The sequence below is a fragment of the Mustela nigripes genome, chromosome 10 (genome assembly GCF_022355385.1).
Source record: "Mustela nigripes isolate SB6536 chromosome 10, MUSNIG.SB6536, whole genome shotgun sequence".
NCBI classification, from domain to species: Eukaryota; Metazoa; Chordata; class Mammalia; order Carnivora; family Mustelidae; genus Mustela; species Mustela nigripes.
In genome coordinates, this window is record NC_081566.1 from 41,876,032 (window position 1) to 41,898,488 (window position 22,457).

General features: G+C 49.4%; 1 protein-coding gene and 2 non-coding genes across 4 annotated transcripts in view; 1 reads left to right on the forward strand and 2 right to left on the reverse strand.

The window, feature by feature from the left end:
* Window positions 1-12,909, reverse strand: part of PIK3C2B (phosphatidylinositol-4-phosphate 3-kinase catalytic subunit type 2 beta) — a 63,473-nt gene extending 50,564 nt beyond the window's left edge. Inside the window, exons 1-2 of one of the 2 annotated variants that reach the window (XM_059413196.1) lie at window positions 12,476-12,909; window positions 7,573-7,633 (exon numbers count right to left, since the gene is read on the reverse strand). The gene's annotated coding sequence lies outside the window, so the exon portion shown is untranslated. The remainder of the gene's footprint in view (window positions 1-7,572; window positions 7,634-12,475) is intronic. The other variant, XM_059413195.1, reaches the window with a different exon arrangement.
* Window positions 12,910-21,497: 8,588 nt separating this feature from the next.
* TRNAK-UUU (transfer RNA lysine (anticodon UUU)) lies at window positions 21,498-21,570 on the forward strand. The gene has a single exon. It is a non-coding gene; the product is annotated as a tRNA-Lys (tRNA).
* Window positions 21,571-21,850: 280 nt separating this feature from the next.
* TRNAK-UUU (transfer RNA lysine (anticodon UUU)) lies at window positions 21,851-21,923 on the reverse strand. The gene has a single exon. It is a non-coding gene; the product is annotated as a tRNA-Lys (tRNA).
* Between the last annotated feature and the right edge of the window lie 534 nt (window positions 21,924-22,457).

Genomic DNA, 22,457 nt, shown 5'->3' on the forward strand with positions numbered 1-22,457 from the left:
TGCCTCCCCTCTTCAGCTCTGCTCCACAGCACCAGAGGTCTCCTGCAAGGCCTACACTGTCCCCTGTCACCTCCAGCACAATCTTCAGGCCAACTTCCCCAGCATGTGTCCTCTGGAATCCAGTTCTCCGGGATTCCTGTGAGGGCTAGGGAAACTCCCTGGAGGCGGCCAGCCCATTAAACAGGATCTAGAAAGCGGGTCACAGATGTTCCCATGCAGCCACGGCACCAAAGGGAGAACAGAACACACCAAGAAGTTTCTGCTCTGCCTGGAGGGTTCACCAGAGGAAGAGATGAGAGGCAGTGGGGAACCACCTCACTGCTCCCGAGCTCAGGCCCTCAAGTGCTCACGGGCTAGGCGGGCCCAGCCCACCAGCATCTACAAGGACCGAGTAGTACCTCAAATTATGGCCCAAGCCCATGGCAAGGAGAGGGGGTGTATCCTGAGGTAATTGCAGGGGCAATGGACTAATGAGACTGCACCGAATAAGGCCAGTGGGACCTTGTCCTGAAGGACCTCTTTGCTGGGGATCAGAGCTTGGACTTTTAAGGGAGCATCTGCAATGAATTCAATGCTAACAATGCTTTGGTTGTTTTCTGGTAGCAACTTCTTAGACACCTGAGAGGCTCTCTTTCTTCTCCATGACTGGGTCCTCCTGTCTACTAGAGATAAGCAGACCAAGGCCCAGTTAAGGGTCAGGGACTTTGCCCTGGGCCTCACGCCGGAGCTGCGGCAGAGTGGGGAAGGGTCCACAGCCTCGATGTGGGGAAGCTATGTGGTGCTGGGACTCAGGGATCATCCTGAGTCCAGCCCTGGGCTATCCCCCAGCAAGTACTCACTTGGCCCAGACGTGCCAGAGCCCCAGGATCAGGGTGACAAGGACCCAGAACAATCCAACACGCAGGAGTGCAGAAAGTGGGGCCTGCAGCCTCCAGGTGGTGGTGCCGACTGTGGGAAAGCTGGGGCGACTGCCCGCAGGCCTGCATGAGGGCCAGTGGGCAGGGACAGGCTGTGTGGGCGGTGGGCTGCCGGCAGCTGAGAGCCACCTGCTTGGCTGCCGGGAGGGCAGAAGCAAGTCAAGCAGAAAAGAGCTGAGCTAGTCTTCCACGGGAACATAGGGAGCCGAAGGCCAGGCCCCCCCACACCATGCCCAGGATAAGCTCCCTGCCTTCTCCCAGGAGGAGGGCTCTGCCCCCTCCATGAGCCCTGCCCACTATCCCTCTGCTGCCAAAGTCCCTAAACCAGCAATCTAGACTTGCGATCTGATAATAAAGTGTCTTCGGTGAGTGCTAACTCCACTCCTCAGATCAAGAATATCTCTGAGAGACAACAGTCATTGTTGGGGACCTAAAGCCTCAGTAATCACCCACACCTTCCCCGACGTACCCCACACCACTCACTCCCTTCCCTGGGCACCCTCCACATACCCGAGACTACCTCTTCCACCCCCTCCCTCCCCCCTCCACACCCCTACCTTCCCCCAGACGCCCACATGCATCCCTCACTCTCCATGCATACTCCATGCCCCGCACACCTCCCGCAACCCCCATACCCTACCCAATCACAGCTGCCCACACGCAGCCCCCATACCTTCCCCCACACCTTGCTCACTCCCTCATCAGCTCCCTGAGAGGAGAAGGAAGGAGAGGAGAGGAAGCTGGGTTAGACACCATGAACTCACAATCTTACTGTCACAGGCAAAGAAGTTTGAGAAAAGCAGACAGAAGGTTGAACCCGGAAGAAAAAGAGAAAACAAGAACTTTCAGCTCCAGAGAGCAGCTCTAGGCCTTCCCTGTCCACATTCCAATACACTGGAGGCAGGCCCGCAGGGCACCAGGGAGCCAGAATGCCAGGGAAGAGGATGCCAGGCAGATGAACCCAGGAGGGCCTTCGCCCAAAGGCCACGTCACTTCTGGCAGGCCTCGGTGTTGGTGGGTTACTTCCTACCGTCAGGGCACACTGGAGAGGCCCTGGGGTCAGATCAGGGTAGGAAAGGGAAGGGGTGCCCCTCTCAAGCACCCCCATCGTACAGCCCAGAAAACACACACACACACACACACACACAGAAAACACCACCAAACATCTGATACTAATTCACACAGGGGTGTTAGAGGCCAAGGTGTTAGTCCTGCCCAGGGACACTAGACATTTGCATTTGAAAAGCAGAGTCTGAGGAGGAGAGGAGTGCCCAACCCAACCCTTTCTGGAAGTGGTGAGGGAAATTTCTAGTGGCTTGGGAGGAATGATCCATTAATTAAAAGGTAGGCAGGGTGGGTCTCTGGTGCTGGCAGTGACTGTTCAGAGCTTCCCTGGTCTCAGCGCCTGAGGCCGAGGCAGCTCTTAACCCCAGTCCAGAACACCTGTGCCCCTCAGTGAGGCCCAGCAGGCAACCGCCCCCTCCAGTCCCGGACCTTGGCTACTGTCAGCAGAGACTGACCGAGGTGGCTACTGGCCTTCCTCAGTAGCTGTGAGGTTCCACTCCACTTTTCCTGGTAACAGGCAGGATATCCTGCTCAGGTCAGCCAAGGACACTGAACCTAGATAGAGACCAAGGATTCCATTTTCGCCAGGTCAAAGGAAAAACCCCACTCGGAATGCAGGGCCCTAGGAGGGAACTCAGATTGAGACCTTCCCCAAGATGGCCTCTCAGTGTTCGGAATCCCCAGACCACAGGGAAAGGAAAGCACAGATGGGGACCTGGGGAGGAGGCAGCAGGCAGTGTCCTGTGGTACCAGATCCCAGCCGGGACTCCCCGTATCAGTCTGGTCACCCCTGTCCTGATGGTAGGTCCAGTGCCCTCACCCCGGGCCCATCTGCCCTGAGAACCTAGTAAAGACTCCCCATGCCCTGTTTCCCCGACCAGCTGCCTCTCAGGGCCTCCAAAGTCCCAGGTGCAGCTGCGAAGGCTCCCTCTTCCTCCCTGCTTTCTGTCTCTCTTCTCCCTACTCTGACTCAAGAGCCTCAGACGCTTTCCCTGGTCAAGTCCTCCAATTTTTCCTTACTTCTGCTCCTCGTTCTCAACACGCTGAGGTGGTGTGCGACACAACAGACTGAAATGGTGGCCCTGGTGTCTGGGGCACAAGAACAGCACATTTGCCTTAGATGGCATTAAAACAACTTTCATCTGTGCAGAGGGCTCAAGACAACTTGTTTTTTTTCTAAGCAGGGAGTGACCTAGGGCATGGGGGCGTAAGGCAAGGACTCATGGCAATTCCTTTTGGTGTCGCTCTGGATATGCTCTGATGCTTTGCTCCTATCTCTTATGCCCCACTCGGTGGGGAGGTGTCATCTATGAGACAGAGCTCTAGTCTACATGGGCAGAGGGGTAGACCAGCTGCCTGCCTGGCACAGGGTAGCACACCCCCATCCCATCAGTCCCACCTTCGGCCCAGGGAGGCCCCTGGGACCCTCACTCGGGATCCACCAGGGTAGCAACTGCCAGAGGCCATTCTCAGGAGGGATTAGCTGACATTGCTTGCAGCTGGGTTAGTGTCCCAGGGAGTGGCCATATGTGTGCAGGCCTATCAGGGCCAACGTTCCAGAAGCACCTTGCGGAAATACCACTCCAAAGTATGTAAACACCATTACAGAGTCTGTCAAGTTAGTTCCCCCAGGGACAGGCCCGCTATCAGGACAGGAGTGGAGGTGTCATACTTTGTCTGGGTGAAAGGGAGGAAGGAGAAGGCGGGGCAGGGCTGGGGAGAGGCTAAGCAAATACGAGCAGCACGAAACAGAAGGAAAGAAGGAGACCTGTTTTTCCCCTCCGCAAGTCTGTGCCAGGTATTGTCTTCTTTAATCCTGACAACAATCCTTCCGTGTGGATATTAATATCCTTACTTAGCGGATGAGGGAAGTAGAAAACAGGAAGAGGACTGCAAAATTTACCCAAGGTCGTACAGCCCGCAGACGGTGGAATCAAGAATTCAGTCGAACCGTGTTTGAGGCCAAAACTCTTCGTGTTTTTCCCATCCCGTAGAATGGGCCCCAGGCACATCCCTGTTTACTGAAAGCGCAAGCTGCCTTTAGTGATCATCCCAATACGGCTCTGCGGTCCCCCTCGAACCCCAAAACACTTCTTCACCTCCCAAGCCACTCAAGAGCAAGCAAATAATAAACAAGGAAAAAAAACAAGACAGCCCACTGTTTTGCAAGTAAGGGGACCAGTGACCAACTGTGTAAATGGGTGAAGAGGAGAGGGGGATACAGGCTTTCAGTTATGGAATGGCAAGTCATGGGAGTAAAGGGCACAGAGAAGCTAGTCAGTGGTACTACAGTAGTGTGGTGGGTGACAGTTGGTAGCTACCCTTGGGGTGAGCACAGCGTAACACAGAGAAAAACCGAATCCCTATTTTATTTTATTTTATTTTTTTAAGATTTTATCTATTTATTTGACAGAGATAGATCACAAGTAGGCAGAGAGGCAGGCAGAGAGAGAGAGAGGAGGAAGCAGGCTCCCTGCTGAGCAGAGAGCCCGACGCGGGACTCGATCCCAGGACCCCGAGATCATGACCTGAGCCGAAGGCAGGGGCTTAACCCACTGAGCCACCCAGGCACCCCCCGAATCCCTATTTTACACAAAGAACCAATGACCAGAGGGGAGAAATGACTTGTCTAGAGTCACATAGGTAGTCAGTGGCAGAAGTGGGACTAGAACCCAGAGGTCCCAGACTCCCACTTCAGTGCTCCTTCCAGACTGAGTCACAACCAGTCTACCTCCAGGGAAGGAAATCCCAGCCTTCCTGTTCCAATCTCTCTCAAACTGGTCTACACCTTTCCAAGCTTTGGATTACTTTCCTTAAGTGAAATAACCTACTGGAAGCACCTATCAGGCACCAAAAATTACTATTCTTTTATCTGAACAAGTGAAACAGCCTTTTAAGGAGGTCTGTCTCCCCACCGAACCCTAAAGCATCTGTGCTCCACTTCCAAGATAACCTTGCCTCAACGTTTCTGTTCCTGTCATCCTTCTGAGGAAAAGGTTTCTGTCTCTCCCTTTCATTATCAGACCTTCAAGAGTCCCCACACTGAGTCCAAGCCCAGGTCCATGCATGGCCCCCAAACGCTGATGGTTATTAACCATTCCCCAGGGCAAGCTTTCCCACAAATCTTCAGTCACGCTCATGCCTTCTGGAATATTCTCGGCCTTGCCCTCTACAAGGGCCTGCTCTTATATTTGAGCCTGTTCTCATCTCCTAGGCCTGAAAGTGACTTCTGTTCTCTTTTGGACAACTCTAAACACAGCCATTTTTACTGTTTCGCATTATACCTACTAGTGATTAGAATCATCTTTGTCCATGGACGTGATTCACAGTTACAAAGCACTTTCACAGACAGAAGCCCATTAATCTAAGAATAAAATTGATCTCTTATTTACCTTTGCCTTCCCCACAATGCTCAGCCCAATGTTTCACACCAGGGACAGAGCTGTTAAATACTGTGTTTGGACAGTGATCAGACCAACCCAGACGAGAACATTTAACACCTTCCTGCTTTAGGATTAGAGATTCTGAATGAGGAAGGCAAAACTGTAGTTTATTTTTCCAGGTTGATATCCTATAGCATTTATTAGACTCTCAGGGTTTAGAGGCCCCCCCAATTATGAAGCACCATGGTCCTAGCTTCTACGCTTCTCTTAAATGCTGCCTCAGATTTCACCAGCTCTCGGAGTGGCGGTGTGACAAGTGCCTCACAGTGAGCTTATAGGAATGACCCCGCCATAAAGCAGTTCATCCATTCACCTGCAGTTTTTGGAGTCCAATGTGGTTACCTCAAGGTCATGGACCATACTGAATTTAAGTTTGTATCCCTAATAACAATTGTAACCACCACCATTTATTAAGCCCTTCCTAAGTATTGGGCACTGTTCTAGAGAGTTAGTTCACTAATGAACTCATTTCATTTCTACCACAGCCTTTTTTTTCCCTTGGTACTATTATGTTCCCCATCTTACAAAGAGGAAACAGAAGCACAGAGAAATGAAGTAACTTTCCCAAGATCAAACAACTAGTATGTGGGAGGGCCAGGCTTTGAACCCACGGAATTGACTCTAAAGCCATACTCTTACTTATATACTACATTTATAGTGCCCTTCAGTTGATGAATCAGTGAATATAAGAATGAAGGAACAGAGGCACTGAAGATGTTTGTGTCGGAGAAGAATTAACCAACCATTAATTAACCCACTTTTTGTCTCTACCCTACGTTACCCATAGTACTATCCTGAGTCTTTCTCAAACTTTCCCTAAGTTCAGGCAGAGCTTGTCTATAAGGAATTTCCTGATCTACCAGTATAAAATCCCTCTCAGCAAAATAAAGAAGCTTCATGAAATTTATTCTTAGTGAGCTGAGTTCTCTCAGAACACAAAATCCAGAAGGGCAGGGGCTGTCCTCTTCACTCGTGTGCCCTGAGGAGAGTGTCAGGTACATCGTGAATAAACTGTAAGATACAAACTCCTTCAATGGGTCTGGCCAGATTAAAGTACCTTCACCTCACCGGCTTTGCCTTTCACTTTGTCCCCCAGCCCAATTTCTACACATTGTTCTGATCTTGGCTAACATCAAATTTCTTCCAGGAAGTCTGACTACCCCAAATGCCCCCCTTATGAGTTTCCAAAGCATCCCATTCTCCCCCACCCACCCACTCACCCCACAGCCTATTTACTTGTCTGTATTCCCCACTCAACTGTAAGTTCTGGAAGGCTCTCTGTCCTCACCACTGAAAGCACTGACAGTCATTAGTGAGCCCTCAAAAACATCTGTTGAATGAATGAATGAGTTCTTTCTAACCATTCTCTTCTGAGACTTCTCTGCCTTTGAGGCCATAGCTTCTTCCACAAACGACTTTGAGAACAACCCTTTCTGTTGTTAACTGACTCTTGGGGAAACCCCATCTCATTCAGAACTTGGGCCTCATCAGCACTTTTCTCTCAGAGGTCCCTTACAGGGGAGTCCCGGAGGAAGAAACACAGGTGCCGGAGGTATCCTGACCTGGATTCAAACTGTGGTTCTTTTCTAATTATCTTTGGCATGTTTCTTGATCTTCTTTTGAAGCAAACCTAATCTGAATTGCAGCTGTCCCATTGCTAAGGACTTTCACCATCATGGCTTCCTCTGAAGTTAGGGGATGGGGAAAGTAAAGATAATGTCCGAAAAATTACAAAGTGGGGGCGCCTGGATGGCTCAGTGGGTTAGGCCTCTGCCTTCGGCTCAGGTCATGATCTCAGGGTCCTGGGATCAAGCACCGCATCAGGCTCCCAGCTCAGCAGAGAGCCTGGTCCCCAACCCCCTGCTTGCCTCTCTGCCTACTTGTGATCTCTGTCTGTTGAATAAATAAATAAAATCTTTAAAAAAAAAAAACAAAAAACAAAAAAAGAAAGAAAAGAAAAGTTATAAGGGGACAACACCTGAAACTAAATGTTAACTAACTGGAATTAAAATTAAAACTTAAGGAAAAAAAAAAAAAAAGCAAAATCTGGGGAAAAAAAGAAGAAAAAGAAGAGGAAAAGAAAGAAAAAAAGCTACCAGAGGACAGACACTCAGTGCTCCTGGCTATTCTTCATCACATACTCTTACCCTTCTTGGTACTTGAACTTTTGTTCCGGTGGCTCCTTCTCTCCTTGTGTTCCAGAACCATCTGCAACAGTGTTGTGAAAATTGCACTTGAGAGAATTTGCCAACCCTCTGGAACCACTCTATCTTTCAAAGTCACTTGTCAGGGAATTATATCTATCTTTTCCCTTAATTAAAACAAAACAAAAACAACTCTGCCTTCTTGAAGTCTAGAGTGGAAACATGAAATCCTGGCCATTACATTTTGGGAGGAAATAATAGAGATGTTTTCTCCCAGCTTCCCCTAATACCCAATTTGCAAACGATCTCTCCTTTTTGGGTCAGAATTAAATATACTTTAATGGTGCTCCTTATCAGTTTAACTTCCTTTACTTATCCTCAGGAAGACCTAACCACAGGGCGAATCAGGAACGTGGCAGATGCTCTGCTTCTGGAAAAGACCGACTCTCAAGAGATGTTTCAGCAGTGGAAAAGCCCCATCAGGACACTCTCCTGTGTTCTGGATTCGTCTAAGACCTAAGACAAGAAAGGCTCGTATCTATTATCTATTTCTTCTCCCTAGCAAGGCACACTGTAGCATTTCCTCAAAATAGAATCTTCTTGGTTCTTTCCTCTTTCCCACTCACCCTATGTCTCCTGGTTGGCTGTCAAGGGTACCAACTACACTAAGATAGACAGAAGAACTTAGCTAGAGAGGAAGCCTCTACGCAAGCTTACTCCTGGTGGGCCTGGGCTTAGCCGGGCATGGACAACAAAGCCATGTTGAGTAGAGCAGCTCTCGTTCCTGACACCCACCTCCATTTGCAGAGGATACAGGGAGAGGAGACAAGGTAGAATCGAGTCTCCAGGACAGGACCCTCAGGAGCAGAGACTAAGGACACACAAAGCGTTGTAGGAAGAACTGCCAAGAAGAAAAGAAAGCATTGCCACCAGGAGATTGATCTCACCAATCTAGGGTTGGCTGGCGGGATAGAGAGAAAACTGCAGGAAAAAGGGAATGAAGAGAGTTTTCAGGAAGGAACAGAGGCAGGAATGATAAAGCATTGGTGAAAGGAAAACATTTTCTGAAGAGGCAAATGATCTCTGGTTCCTCTTGGATATACTACAGAGCCTATGCAGGGTGAGACTTCCTATGGGAAGTATTTCAAAAGAGGAAGGAGTGAATGGCTAGATCCTTCGGCCCCAGGTTCTGTGTTCTGCCTCAGGAATACTGAGAACTTCTTTCCTCTTCCTTCTCCTGACCTTGAGGACCTCTGCTCCACAGCACGAACAATGTCTTCTATGTCCTTAATGTCTTTAACCAACACATGAATTTGGGGTGAGTGAATTCCATCATTAGTGCTCTGAGAGAATTCCCCAACAATGAAATCACTGACAAGGTCTGCACACGATTGTGAAGTGCTGAAAGGTAGGTCCTGTCGTCAGTCATATTGTGATCCAATGGGGCAAGGGTAAAGTTCTAACACTGCTAGTAACTGTGTGACCTTGGAAGAGTCACTTCATTTCAGAGAAATGACCTCCAAAGTCCTTGCCAGTTCTTTTTTTTTTTTTTTTTAAGATTTTATTTATTTGACAGAGAGAGAGAGAAGTAGGCAGAGAGGTAGGCAGAGAGGTGGGCGGGGGAAGAAGCCTCCCTGCTGAGCCGAGAGGGGCTCGATCCAGGGATCCTGGGATCACGACCTGAGCCAAAGGCAGAGGCTTTAACCCACTGAGCCACCCAGGCCCCCTCCTTGCCAGTTCTAAAGCTGTATGCGGTCACAAGATACGCAAGAGTAACAGCCTCCTACGTTTCATTTTGTAAAACAGGCATGAAATAAAACAGACACAGAATTACTAAAACAAAAGATTTGCCTTGAATTTCCGGAGTACCCCAAGTCCCAAACCTCTTACTAATGTTGCCCAGAAGGTAGCAAAATTACTCGATTTGATTACCCCTAGTCTTCTCCTTACATTGAGGTAGGGATATGAATGAGAAAGCAGAAAAAGGTAAGGCAGGATCTCAAGGAATTCACATACGTGTCCTTTGACCCCCAAACACCTGGGAATTAAGGAGGTGCCGTGCTAGTCCCCTGCCCCTGGGAAGTTTATTATCTAAGGTACTATCCCAGTCTGGTGACCTGTCAAGGGCGTTCAAGTAAGGGAATCTGGTCTGAATGAATTTCATTGCCCTTTCTGTCCTCCCGAGACCTGGTATCACCCTCACAGTGGCATCGAGATTATGAGCACAGGGTCTGGAATGAAACAGCCTGCTTCCAATCCATCCTCTGTCATTTACCAGCTGACTAACATCAGTAAATGTTAGCTATTATATTATTTGCCAGCTCAGCACTACCCTGTCTATGGACAGTAGCCCACCTTTGGTGGGTCTTTGTTTCCCTACTTCCCTACAGATATTAGTAAGCAGCCTTTCCCTCTCTCCTAGCTCCCATCCTGCCAACACTTTTTAAAGAGAAGTAACCCCCCCGAAAAAAGAGAAGTAACCCAAGAAATAGCTACCTTGTCATCTGCCCATCACTCTTCCCTCATCCTAGATTCCAGCACATTCTCTATTCCATCCCTTTCTCCCACTCCTTTCGCAAAATCCACCAGCTATCCCTCCCTTGTTGTAACCAAAGCTAACCTCAGGGTGTATAACCCACACTGGTCTAGTACTCTGCAGTTTCCAGAGTGCTTTTGCACACTTAATTTTGTTCAGTTCGTGGTAAGCAGTGTATTTCATCTTTAAAGCAATCTCATGAGCCAACGGTATGTTTCCCCCATTTTACAGATTATACAAACTAAGTCTTGGGTTCATAAGTTGTCCATGCTCACACTCACACCGGGACTCTAACCCAAGCCTCCTGACCCCAATTCAACCCACTATATTCTCTACTACTCTGTTTTATCAAGTCCAAGTTCACATCCTAGGAGCACGAGGAGCCTGAAATTTACAGCCAGCCACGAACCCCTCAAAGGGAACACAGTTCTCTCATTTTCCTCGGTGCTGGCTGTGTCAGGGCTGTCCAAGCTAAAGGATCAATCCCATGAGGCACCTGCAAAGCACCTAGGCCAAGTGCGGTGAGGAAACCAGAGAGGGGACCAAAGGCCCACAGGGCTGTGGGGTGTCTGCTAGAGAGCCACTGTGTCATGGCAAAGACCAAAAGCATTCCAGGTCACTGGGCAATCCCAAAGGAGGCACTCAGAGAAAATCCTGAGGCCCCAGATCCATGGGGCCTCCTTCCCCTATGCTTCCAGCTAGAGGAAAATGCACAAGCTCCCTCCCCCGCTAGGGCTGCGAGCTTGATCCAATTCAGAAACACACACACCCATGCACACTCAGCAGTAAACTCAGAGTCATGGAAATCAAACCTTGAGCTCACCCAAAGGCCAAAGGAGAAGCAGCCACAGCTTCAGCCCAGGGCTCCGGCTCACAGCCACCGGTCTCCTCAGGCACTAGATGCCAGGCAGTGCTAGGAAATGGGCCTCTGCTTAATTTTTCCATGGACACAACCCCAGATGGGACTGCCAGGCTCTGGAGGAGATGAAGTTCTGAAGCCCCATGACCTCTCAGCTGTAGGATGCACAGTTGGACTTGGGGAAGGAGGAATACTTGGGGATCGGGTTTGCCACCCCCTGGAACGCTTCTTTCCCAATATCTTTCCAAGGCCTAGCGAGGTGGTGGTGTAAGTTTTCATTCAGCAACTGATACAGGGTTGGAATTCAGTGCAAATTGCTTACATCTGCTTGGCCACATCCCAAACAGCCAGGTAGTTGAGAGAGAGGAGGGGCAGTGTTGGCCCACTTCTGGAAGCCCGGGTAGCTGTGCGCTCAGGAATCTGGTGCCATGCTGGGACCAGCCAACCCGGGGTACAAAATTCCCCAACAGAATTGGAGGGGGGGGGAAGCCATCAGGGCACCAGAAGACAATAGAGATTCCATCCCAGGCGTGGCTGGTGGGACTGGGACAGGGAAGCCACAAAGACCTCGAAAGGGGGTGGGGACGGAGGGGGAGAGAAGGTTGGCCTGAAGGAGCAGGAGCAATGGAAGATTCTTCTCTCTCTCTCTCTCTCTCTCTCTCTCACACACACACACACACACACACACTCACACACTCTCTCTCTCTCACACACACACACACACACACGCACGCGCGCGCGCGCGCGCGCGCGCGCGTCTCTCAGCCAACCAGGGTGTGTACACTAACCTCATACATTTGGTAATCTCTTCTCACAACCCAGGAGCTAGCCAAACCCCTTGGCTCCCCACCTCACCCCACCCCAGCTTGGCAGCGTCCCCTGGGCTTCCTGCTGCTGCGACTGCTCCCCAACATCAAAGCCGCCACTGTCGGAAGCCGAAAACGAGAGACAAGTACCAGCCAGGAGAGCAGCGCCTCCCCGGAGGGTCCAGAAACTCGGGCCTGAGGGTCCCTCTCTTCCCCCTCCAGCTTCTCCCGGTGCTGCAGTACCCTTATAAGGCAGAAGCCAAGTACGCCCTCCGTCTGGCTAAAAAATGTATATATTCCCCAAGCTAGATGCTGACTTTTCACCCACTGCAAGGGAAAGCGCCAACCCCCGCTACCCCCACTCCGGGGCAGGTCTTGCTTTTTATTTCTTATCTTAAACAAACCAACCCCCCCAACCACTGGCTGGCTCAGATCGCCTTGCAGCTGGGAGCCAGGAAGTGTGCTGAGAGGGAAAGGAGTGGGAAGGCGGTGCCCCGGGGCCCGAGACGCCCCGAAACTGCAGGGACCGGGTGGCGGCGGGGGTCGGCCACCTGCAGGGCGCCGCCGGCCGGAGCTCTCGCAGCCACCGCGTCCGCGGCTCGGCCGGCCCCCGGGAGCCCAGGGCTCCTTCCATTGTTGCCCCTTGGCTGATGCCATGTTGGAGCCAGAGCCCCCTGACCTCCGCTCTCTCGCCGCGCGTCCTACCTGCGCTCGCTGCGGGCTTCCCCGCGAAGAACCGACGTGGCGTGTGCTCGGCGACAGGGGCTGCCGGCTCCGCAGCTCCGGGCGTCCCCAACACCCGGGCGCGCCGGCCGCGCACCGCCCGCTCCCGGGCCGCTCCCCTCTCCGCGCTGCGCGCCGCGCGCGCCGGCCCTGGGGCCCCCACCCCGGGGCGGCAGGGAAGGCAGGAAAGGGCGCGGGACCGGCTCCGGAGGGGGGGCGCGGGGGAAGCCCTCCGGGCCACAAGCGTGCGCGAGCCCGCAGAATCAGGCCACCCCGGGTGAGACAATAGCGGGAGCAGCGGGCGGGAGCGGAGAAGCCATCTCCCGGAGACCCGGCGCACTGCACGGCGACGCGATGCGCGGCCAGCCCCGGCCTGGACAGGCAGCCGCCCGGCCGCCCGCTCCAGCCCGCAGCGCCGAGTCGGCGGCGAGCGCGAGGGCGGGGCGGTCCCCGGAACCCTGACCGCCCTCCACCTCTCCCGCCCGCCTCCCGCCTCCCGCCTCCCTCCCTCTCTCCGCCGCCGCTCGCTGCCTCCCTCCCTCCTTCCCCGAGGGGGCGCGGGGGCGCGGGGGCGCGGGGGCGAGCGGCGCGCGGGCGTCCGATTGTGCTCGGGAGCCCGCAGCCGGCTCTGCAGCGTCCCACTCGGGTGAGATCTCTGCAGCTGGGTCGTTACTTTTCCCCGCGGGGACCCCTTTGCTCTGTGTCAGATGAATACCAGCTCGCTCTGCTGAAAAGGAACCATGGGCAGTTCGAAGACTTTCCCCCACTGCATTATTAGGATGGCGACGCCTGCAAAAGCCCCTACCTTGAGGGCGGAGGTGGGGGTATTGGGGAAGCTGTCTCCGCGCTGAGCACTCAGCCCTGGTGGTGTTTCTGTACGCCCGAGTGCCTCGTGCGACCTGAACCCCAGAGGATAGCAGTCCTGAGGGGGAGGGGTGCTAGAGGGTCCTCCAGCCCAGCTGTGGTAGTAGGTTATGTTTAAATGTTGACTCGAAGTGCTTTTTTTGAGCAGTGGTCTCTAGAAGAATTTTCTTAAAGACTCCACCCAAAAAAAAAAAAAAAAAGAACCAAAAATTGGCCAGCTCCTCATTTGCATTTACTTTGCATGGTAACTAAGATCTCCGATCTCAAAGTACAATTTCCTCAAAACTTGAATTTGTTCTCTCCCAGGGCTCTCCTTCCTCTCTGGCCGGTCTGCAAGGATCAACACCTGGTTCCCAGCCTCCCTCCCCTGCCTTCCCCTTCAGGTATGGGGGCTCCAGGCTCCCAGCCTCACTCAGAAGCCTGGAACTCCCTAGCCAGGGTTCCCATGGAAACGTCTGCCAACCTACCCCTTTCCTGGTCTCAAGGAAATATTTGTTAAAATGCTACTATTTCAGTCCTGTTTAGGGTTTACTAGAGTTAAAAAAAAAAAAAAAAAAAAACAAACCTGGAAAGGCCTTTTTAATAAGATATGGGACCTCTAAAATTTCCTCATTAATACAAAACTGCAAAAAGCCAACACAATTCCTAGATTCGTAAAGTTAGAGAACTTGAGACTCCAAAGTTCAGTAAGAGGATATTTATTAAGTAGGGAATTTGACTAAGCAGAAGAAGTCCTACCGGGAGAAAGCAATGTAAAAAGCGAGTTCCCGATGCAGAAGGATTTCTTGGGATTTTGTTTTGTTCTTATATAAGACAAAATCTGAGTGAATGTGAGGGACCCCTAATTGCAGGCTACGTTGAGTGAGACCATAGGAGGAAAAGCCCATGACGGGGGAGACCCGAGCTTGTGTTTCTTCTCTCTACTCTTTGCCATGTGGCCTTGGGTAGTCGTGCTCCAAGCATCAGTAATAATGATCAGTTTCATTTACCACTCAGGGCTCTTGTGAAGAGCCAATGAGAGAATGTCCGTGAACCATTCCGATGACTGTAGACAGAATGCTCTGCGCACACATAATGGAGATGTTATCCTCAAGAGCCACAGCAGATAAAAACACGCCTCATTCACTTGTTCACAGTACAGATATTTGCGACCCTTACTGTGTGGCCGTCATCAGGCTCAGCTCAGAGGCCCAAGAGAACAGAGTGGCCTAGGGGCCATCAGTATGTCTGTTGCCAGAGTGAACATTTCTCAAGTGGGGAGCTAACAAGAAATAAGCCTGGCTCTCTGGTTGAACATCCTATCAAAGGCTCTATAATGCCCTTTGGTAGGGAGAAAAAATTTCCTTAGAAACCAGCGCATGCCAAGTTTAGATTTGGTCCTGTGGGTGACAGAGAACCCAGGGTGTAGACAAGTGGAGCTGGGAATGATCGGAAAACCTTCTGGCATATTACATAGGAGGATTTGGAAGATGCGCTCTGTGCCTTCCCTTTGTCTCTGCAGACTCAGTGTTCACCGTGGGCTTCCTAGTAGAGGGTAACCCCTGGGAGCCCTGGCAGAGGATTGGAAGGAAGGAGGTTAAATAGGTCTGGGTATTTGCTTCTCAGCAAATACTCTCTTTGGAGTCCCTGTGGGCTGGCCGCCACCTTCAACCCAAGTTCACAGCTCCCTCTGGGTGGTTCCCTCTCCTTCCCCGAGCTTTCTCAATGCAGACTATCTCAATTGGCTTCTCAGACCTGGGAGTGGAAATTCGCTTTCCTGCTGGCCCCAGTGTGCGGCTCACTATTCCTGTGGATTGCCTTCACCCTGCTGACCCTTTGTAAATTATCTCTTCAAACTGGTGTGTGCCATTTGTTTCCTGCCACATTAGGAGTATGGGCCGAGAGCTCACAGAGGCCATGACTTCATTCAGAGTGCAAGACCAGAGAATCTCAAGACGGGGCCAGGGCTGTAGCAGTGAGGAGAAAAAGGAAAGGACAGATACAAGTAATGATTAGAAAGTCAAATCAAGGGGCACCTGGATGGCTCAGTGCGTTAAGCCTCTGCCTTTAGCTCAGGTCCTGATCTCAGGCTCAGGGTCCTTGGATCAAGCCCCGAATCACATCAGGCTCTCTGCTCAGCGGGGAGCCTTCTTCTCCCTCTCTCTCTGCCTGCCCCTCTACCTACTTGTGATCTCTCTCTCTCTCTCTCTGTGTCAAATAAATAATTAAAATCTTAAAAAAAAAAGTCAAATCAATAATTGATAATATATTGAGTGTAGGGAGTGGGGGGAAGGATCTAGAATCACTGTCCGCTTGATGCCTTAGGAATTAGTGGCAGGTCATGCCATGTACCAGGTGGGGGACTATGGTAAGACAGGGCCCAGGTGTTGGGGGAGCAAACATGAATTTCAGTTTGGGCATGTTGGGGTGAGGATGTGTAAAAACTAAAGTCAAAGCAGAGGTGTGGACAAGTGAGGGCAATTTTGGACTCCTCAGATTATGGATAGTCAGTGAAACTGTGGGCATGCATGAGATCTCCCAAGTGGGCGTGCAGAGGAAGAGCCCTGCTAAAGAAGTTGAGAAGAAACAACCAAGTTGGTAGGGAAAAACCGAGACCAAAGAGTATCAGGACGGAGGGTGGGAGGCAGTGTCAGGAAAGTGACCGGAACACGAGTGTGGCAGGGACAACCAGGAGGGCAGGCCTGGGAAGTGCCCTTTGGATTGGCAGGAATCCACTGGAGCTTCTTTCTAGAAGCCTGGCAATTCATGGGAAGAACTATGTCAGTGGATAGGGGTTGAAGAGGGTGTAGGTTTTTGTTATGGCTTTCCTTTTTCAGATGGGAAGGAAGTGCAATGCAATCGTTGAAGGGGAAGACCAAGGAGAGAGATGATTAATGAAAACTGTCCCAGAGGATATGGGATCTGGACACACCAGAGGGAAGGGGGTGTGATTGCCTGGTACATCGTTGAGAAAGGGCAAGGAGCGGAGCAGATACTTGGGTAGACTGGCAAGCCTAGAGGTTAGGGGCTAACTGGTTGCTAGCTGACAGTCTGTAAGCAATCTCCTGAAAGAGAAGAAGTCAAGCTGGGCTTGAGGACTTAAAGTAAGTGGATAAAGTTAAAATAGACACCAAAAGAAACGAGAATGGTGGCTTCTCAGAGAGAGAGAAATGGAATTGTTAGCAGGGTAAAGGATGTGGCTGGAATCAGATACTCTGATATGTAGTGGAGAGGATATTAACATTTTCCTCGTTTTTCTTCTGCAGCACCGGGAAGCCCAGGTGTAGGATGTTGAACCAGGGCTGCAGGTGCGGTGTTGCAGAACAGGTACAGTGGGAGGATAAAGGGGAAGACGGTCCCTGATAAAAGAGGAGGGGTCCCAGGAGGGAGCTCTGCTCCAGTCTCTTCCCCAATACCCCAGCCAGAACGATCTTTCTAAAGCAGGCATCTGCTTCCCTTGCTTAATTGACATCAGCTAGCATGGAAGCTCCACAAGGGCAGGGATTCTTTGGGTCTATTTTTTTTTTTTCCTTTAGTTTTAGACTTCTGTATTCCCAGAGCCTGGAACATGCCTGGCACATAGCACATGCTCAATAAAATTTGTCCAGTGCATGAATGGGTGAGTCCATAGAGCTCTTAGATGAAGCCCAAACTCCTTAAGAAAGTCAACAAGGCTTCTCATAATCTGGCTCTTGCTTTTCAGAGGACAGAGACTTTGTCCTGTTTTTCTTTGTATCCTCAAAACAGCACCTACCATGTACGGGGCTTTAAGAAATGTACGTTGAATGAATAATTCCCTCCCTCATTCCAATGCAAACTCTGCGTTGTTCCTGGAATACATGTGATTCCTGCCTTGGAGTCATTCTACAAGCTCTTCCCACTGGTTGAAAAGGGCCTCCTACCCCCCCCCCCAACCTTATCTCTGTTGCCCTGCTCTTTATGTGGCTGTCTTTCTACATGGTAGGCGGAATAATGCCCCCACCAAAGGAGGAAATGTCTGCTCCCCAATCCCTGGAAGGTGTAAATATGTTATCTTATATGGCAAAAGGATTGTGCAGATGGGATTTAGTTAAAGATTGTGAGATTGGGAGATTAGCCTGGATTACCCACGGGAGCCCAAGCTAATCACACGGGTCCACAAAAGGGGAGCATGTTCCCCAGCTGAAATCAGAGGGCGCTGTGGTGCTGGAAGAATGGTAAGATACAACACTACTGGCTCTTAAGTCAGAGGGTTGAAGTCCTGAGCCAGGAAACATGAAGAGCTTTTAGAAACTGGAAAAGCAAGGAAACAGATCCTCCCCCAGAGCCTTCAGAAAGGACGACACGACCCTGTTGACACTTTGATTTCAGCTCAATAGGACCCATGTTAGGCTTCTGGTCTACAGAACTGTACGATAATAAACTTTTAATCTACTAAATTGTGGTTATTTGTTATAGCAGCTACAGCAGACTAATACACCCTACAATTAGCTTTCCAGGAAGCTTCCCTAGAGCACCTCCCGAAAATGTCGAAATACACCTGAGAGATGCCTGGATTGTCACACTAATCACAGATAGTCGGAATTACTTGTCTGACTTTTTCCTGAATTGGGGAGGGGACAGAAGAATGATTAGACTATAAGCTCCTTAAGGACAAGGCAATCTCTGTTGGGTTTACCCTTGAATTTCTAAAATTAATTCATTGCCTGATCCAGAGCTGGTGTTCAGTAAATATTGGTGATGAGTGAATGAATGGGGACCCGGTTATTAGGGAACAGGTAGTTGAAATGAATGAGAGGAGAAGGTGAGTAAATCTGTGCTGTGTTCTCTTGGGGCTCTGCTCTGGGTTAGGGTGTTTTTGTTTTTGTTAATTTATTTGACAGAGGGAGAACACAAGCAGGGAGAGCAGCAGAGGGGGAGCAGCAGATGGGGAGATGGGGAGCAGCAGACTCCCTACAGGAAACTGATGCGGGGTTTACCTGACTGAGCCACCCAAGTGCCCCTGGGCTAGGTAGGGTTTATCTGAGAAACAACTTTAATTGCCAAAGGCAATTACAAAAGGGATTTAATTGCAAAAAAGGAAATCGCAAAAAGCAATGTTTGTGCCATGTTCCTTTAAAAACCCTTCAGTAGGGGCGCCTGGGTGGCTCAGTGGGTTAAGCCGCTGCCTTCGGCTCAGGTCATGATCTCAGGGTCCTGGGATCAAGTCCCGCATCAGGCTCTCTGCTCAGCGGGGAGCCTGCTTCCCCCTCTCTCTCTCTGCCTGCCTCTCTGCCTACTTATGATCTCTCTCTGTCAAATAAATAAATAAAATCTTTAAAAAAAAAATAAAAATAAAAACCCTTCAGTAGACTTTCCACAAAAAGATCCAAATAGGGGCGCCTGGGTGGCTCAGTGGGTTAAGCTGCTGCCTTCGGCTCAGGTCATGATCTCAGGGTCCTGGGATCGAGTCCCGCATCGGGCTCTCTGCTCAGCGGGGAGCCTGCTTCCTCCTCTCTCTCTATGCCTGCCTCTCTGCCTACTTGTGATCTCCCTCTGTCAAATAAATAAATAAAATCTTTAAAAAAAAAAAAAAGATCCAAATATTTTTGAAAGGAGAATAGATGTTGGAGATGGGGTAGGTGAGCCCTGGAAATATTTAGTGGTTGATTGACTTATTCCATCTCACCGAATCCCACTGGCTTTGACAACAGTCCTACTTCTCTCTTACACCTTTCCAATGACCCAGGATATTTGAGGGCTGCCTGGTTCAGGAAATAGTTATCCCAGTGTCTGAGCTCTTGCTGCTGTCCAAGACTGTGGGGCTGTTAGCTTCCCCGTATTCTCAGAGAGGTGAGGGGTGGGAGCACCCACCAGAAACCCAGGTTGCTCTCAGTTTGAAGTTATTAGGGCCAAATCACCAGAGATGTCTCCAAACAACTTCTCTGTACCAGGCATCTCCCCAGTGCCTTATAATGGTCTCAACTCCAAATGGTCTCAGCTATACAGTGATGATGGAAGACTGGGTCCTCGAGTAGGCAGCTACACTTAGCATTGATTTGGGAAGCCCCGGGAAAGCCTCCCCAAATTAAACCTTTCCTGCAAGGCCTAAATTGAATTTCACTAATAGAGATGTGCTATCTGGCTCTCCGTACAATTGGATCCAATTCACAACTACCATGTGCTTTCTCTGCCATGCATGCTGTGGGACCCTCAGGATGAGGAAGACAAGACCTCACCATGCATGTTGGTGCCCTCAAGTCCCTGTGAAAAGTTTCCGCTCCAAGGTGTGACTGCTTAAGCTAACGGTTGCTTAAGCTGACTGTTGAGAAGACTAGGTCCAGGTAACAGATGGAGTCACTGCGAGGGGAAGGAGGTGGGAGAAGGGCATTACCTTTCCTGCTCCACAACTTTTCCCAGCTCTGACACAGAGTCAATGGTGATTTTCAAAGACAGATGAATTTGGTGAATGGGGGCATGGGGGCCAGGGCAGGGTGGGGTGGGAGAGGGTGGGCAAAAAGTATCCCTTTACAAATTAGTGGGGGAACATCGGAGGCTAATATACCATATGTTATACTAAATTGAAACAAAAAAATTTAAAAGGGATAGATTAGTGGGGGAATGATGCTTAAGAAATGTGAGGCGGGGTTCCCAATATAGAATCTATGAGTTTGGACTGCCCTCTAGCGGGAGAATTAAGTTAGACAGTCTATGGAAAGTGAGAAGCTTGAAGAAACTCTCCGGAGTTAGCGCTAAATTAGGTACAAGATTGCACTCCTTCCGGTGTGTGTAATGCAACGTGGGGTAAAGCCGATTTAGTTCCTGCTACCTCGGGTGGGACACTGCAATGTTAACAAGCTAGACCTTCGATTCAACTTTCAAACTTCGCATTGCCTATATGATATAATTTTTCCTCCTTGGCCTGAGATAAACCTGTCAGAGTCAGATGTCTCCAATCTGGCACCTCCTCTTGCTACCTCCTTCCGTTCCAGCCCTAGGAGCCTGTTCACCATCCTTCAGACCCAATTTACACTCCCCACTTTCCTTCCACGATTACTGTTTTCCTTCCCACTGTGCCTAGTTTACTGCTGTAGAAATAGTAGGTACCATACATCAATAGATCAATAGACGTTTGTTGAGTTAAATCATTTCTTCGTGTTGCATTTTGAGTCTGTTCGTTCTAATCTTATTCACAGTGGGAAAAGTAATAGCGTGGGAAAACTTCCGATTTAGAAGGTATCTTACAGGTCGACCAATCAATTCCCTCATTTTATAGATGCGGAAACCCAGGCCTGCTCAGGGTCACATCATTTGCTGGTCTTCGTTCTAAAAGAATCAGACAATTGTAGGAAAGAAATCCCTCCAGCTGAGGCTGAGCTGTTTTGTTGTTCATTGTGTTCAGAAATCTCAAGTTCCCAGAAATAAAGAATGAATTCCCTTATCGGTTTTCAAAATTTCATAATCTTGTGTTCCACACCCTATGCGTCAGGGTTGATGAAACTGATTTTGGGAAAGACTAGGCTGATCTGGAGGTATTTGTTCTCAATACTCCATGTTGCTCCCGCTGGTACATACTTAATACTGTTTTAGGAGGGCGCGTCTTGTCAGAAGGCGTCTGCAACTTGTCAGAAGGCGAAACTCCGATGAAAACCTAAATGAAGAGTCTGAGATCTTTTTCTCTCAATCTAAATTTGGACCCTCCCTTCCCACTGTTACTTTTATTCTCTTCTATCAGCTCCTCTATTCATGAATCAACTGCATCTTTCCTTCTTTTGTGCTGAGGAATACTAATCTAACAGCGACATCATCTAGTGAATGGAAATGTATTTTTCCTTAAGGGGAAAGATACATCAATCTGGTTCTGTACGGTCACTAAAATTAAGAGGTTCTATCAGCAATGTGATAGATGGAAGACAGAAGAATTGTAATAAAAAGGTTGCAACTCTATGTCTGAAAATTTAAAGTTGGTTGCCTTGTCTTGTAAGTTGCTACTCTTTCAGTTTTGTAGATATCGGCAATTGAGCAAACATGAAATATGAGAGAACTCAAAAAAGAACACGTGTCTTAAGTAAATCGAGAAAAAGATAGGAAAGTGAATGTTTTCCCTCACTGTGCTGAAAGAATTATTTTAAAGGTATTTTGCCAGAGAAATAACTTATTAGAATTATATCAAGTAAATAGAAGAACAATTCTTTCAAAGAGTGCCCGGATAGCTCAGTCGGTAGAGCATCAGACTTTTAATCTGAGGGTCCAGGGTTCAAGTCCCTGTTCGGGCGATTGTGGCTTTTGCCCCTCATTTACATTACCAAATATTACCATACGAAATTCTTGAGGTAAGACGTACTTCTACTTCAAAATGAATTTATTTTACCATTGCTTTTAGAATATGCAAGATAAATGTGTTCTCAGGGAAGAAAAAACTGACCCTGCAAAATTACTTAATTTTTTAGCGAATATGGAGGTTTTTGTACAATAGTTTCTCATTGAGACGGAATTTGTGTTTCTCAGCTTGTTAAAAATCGAAGGGAAAACAAAAAGGCTAAAGTTTGAGACAAGCGCCCGAACAGGGACTTGAACCCTGGACCCTCAGATTAAAAGTCTGATGCTCTACCGACTGAGCTATCCGGGCTCTCACGAGGAAAAAGTCCAACTACAATACCTTACATAAGAATAAAGAACCTTGTGTAATCGGTTTCTCAACCTGCGTTTTGTGAAACTGTTTTAAGCCCAAGAAAGCTCCGGATTCCTACAAGAAAGAGAAACAGAAGACCTCAATCAGGCACTTTTCACCAGCATTAGCAGCTACTTCAGAATTGCGAGGTGTTTCTGCGCTCAATAACCATTATGACGTAGGCTTCTTTGATTTGTAACCCCTCCCCAGGATTAAGAGAACGAGAGGTGTATCACTTTCGAAGGGCTGTAGTGGCATCAGATCTATTTTACTGTTGATAATAGGGTGGATATCAGTTCTAAAACCGACCTGACAAGAGAAACGTAAATAAGAGAGTCTGGGAGAGAATATTAAATACACTGCTCAGAAGCCGCTGGGTTGAACTGCGGCGTTTGGAGTGGGAGAAAGAACCCTGCGGAGGGACAGTGTGGTTGTCCTGTAAATCCCTTAAAGGCGTCCAAGTAATTTTTAAGTGACGCAAACCCAGGAGGG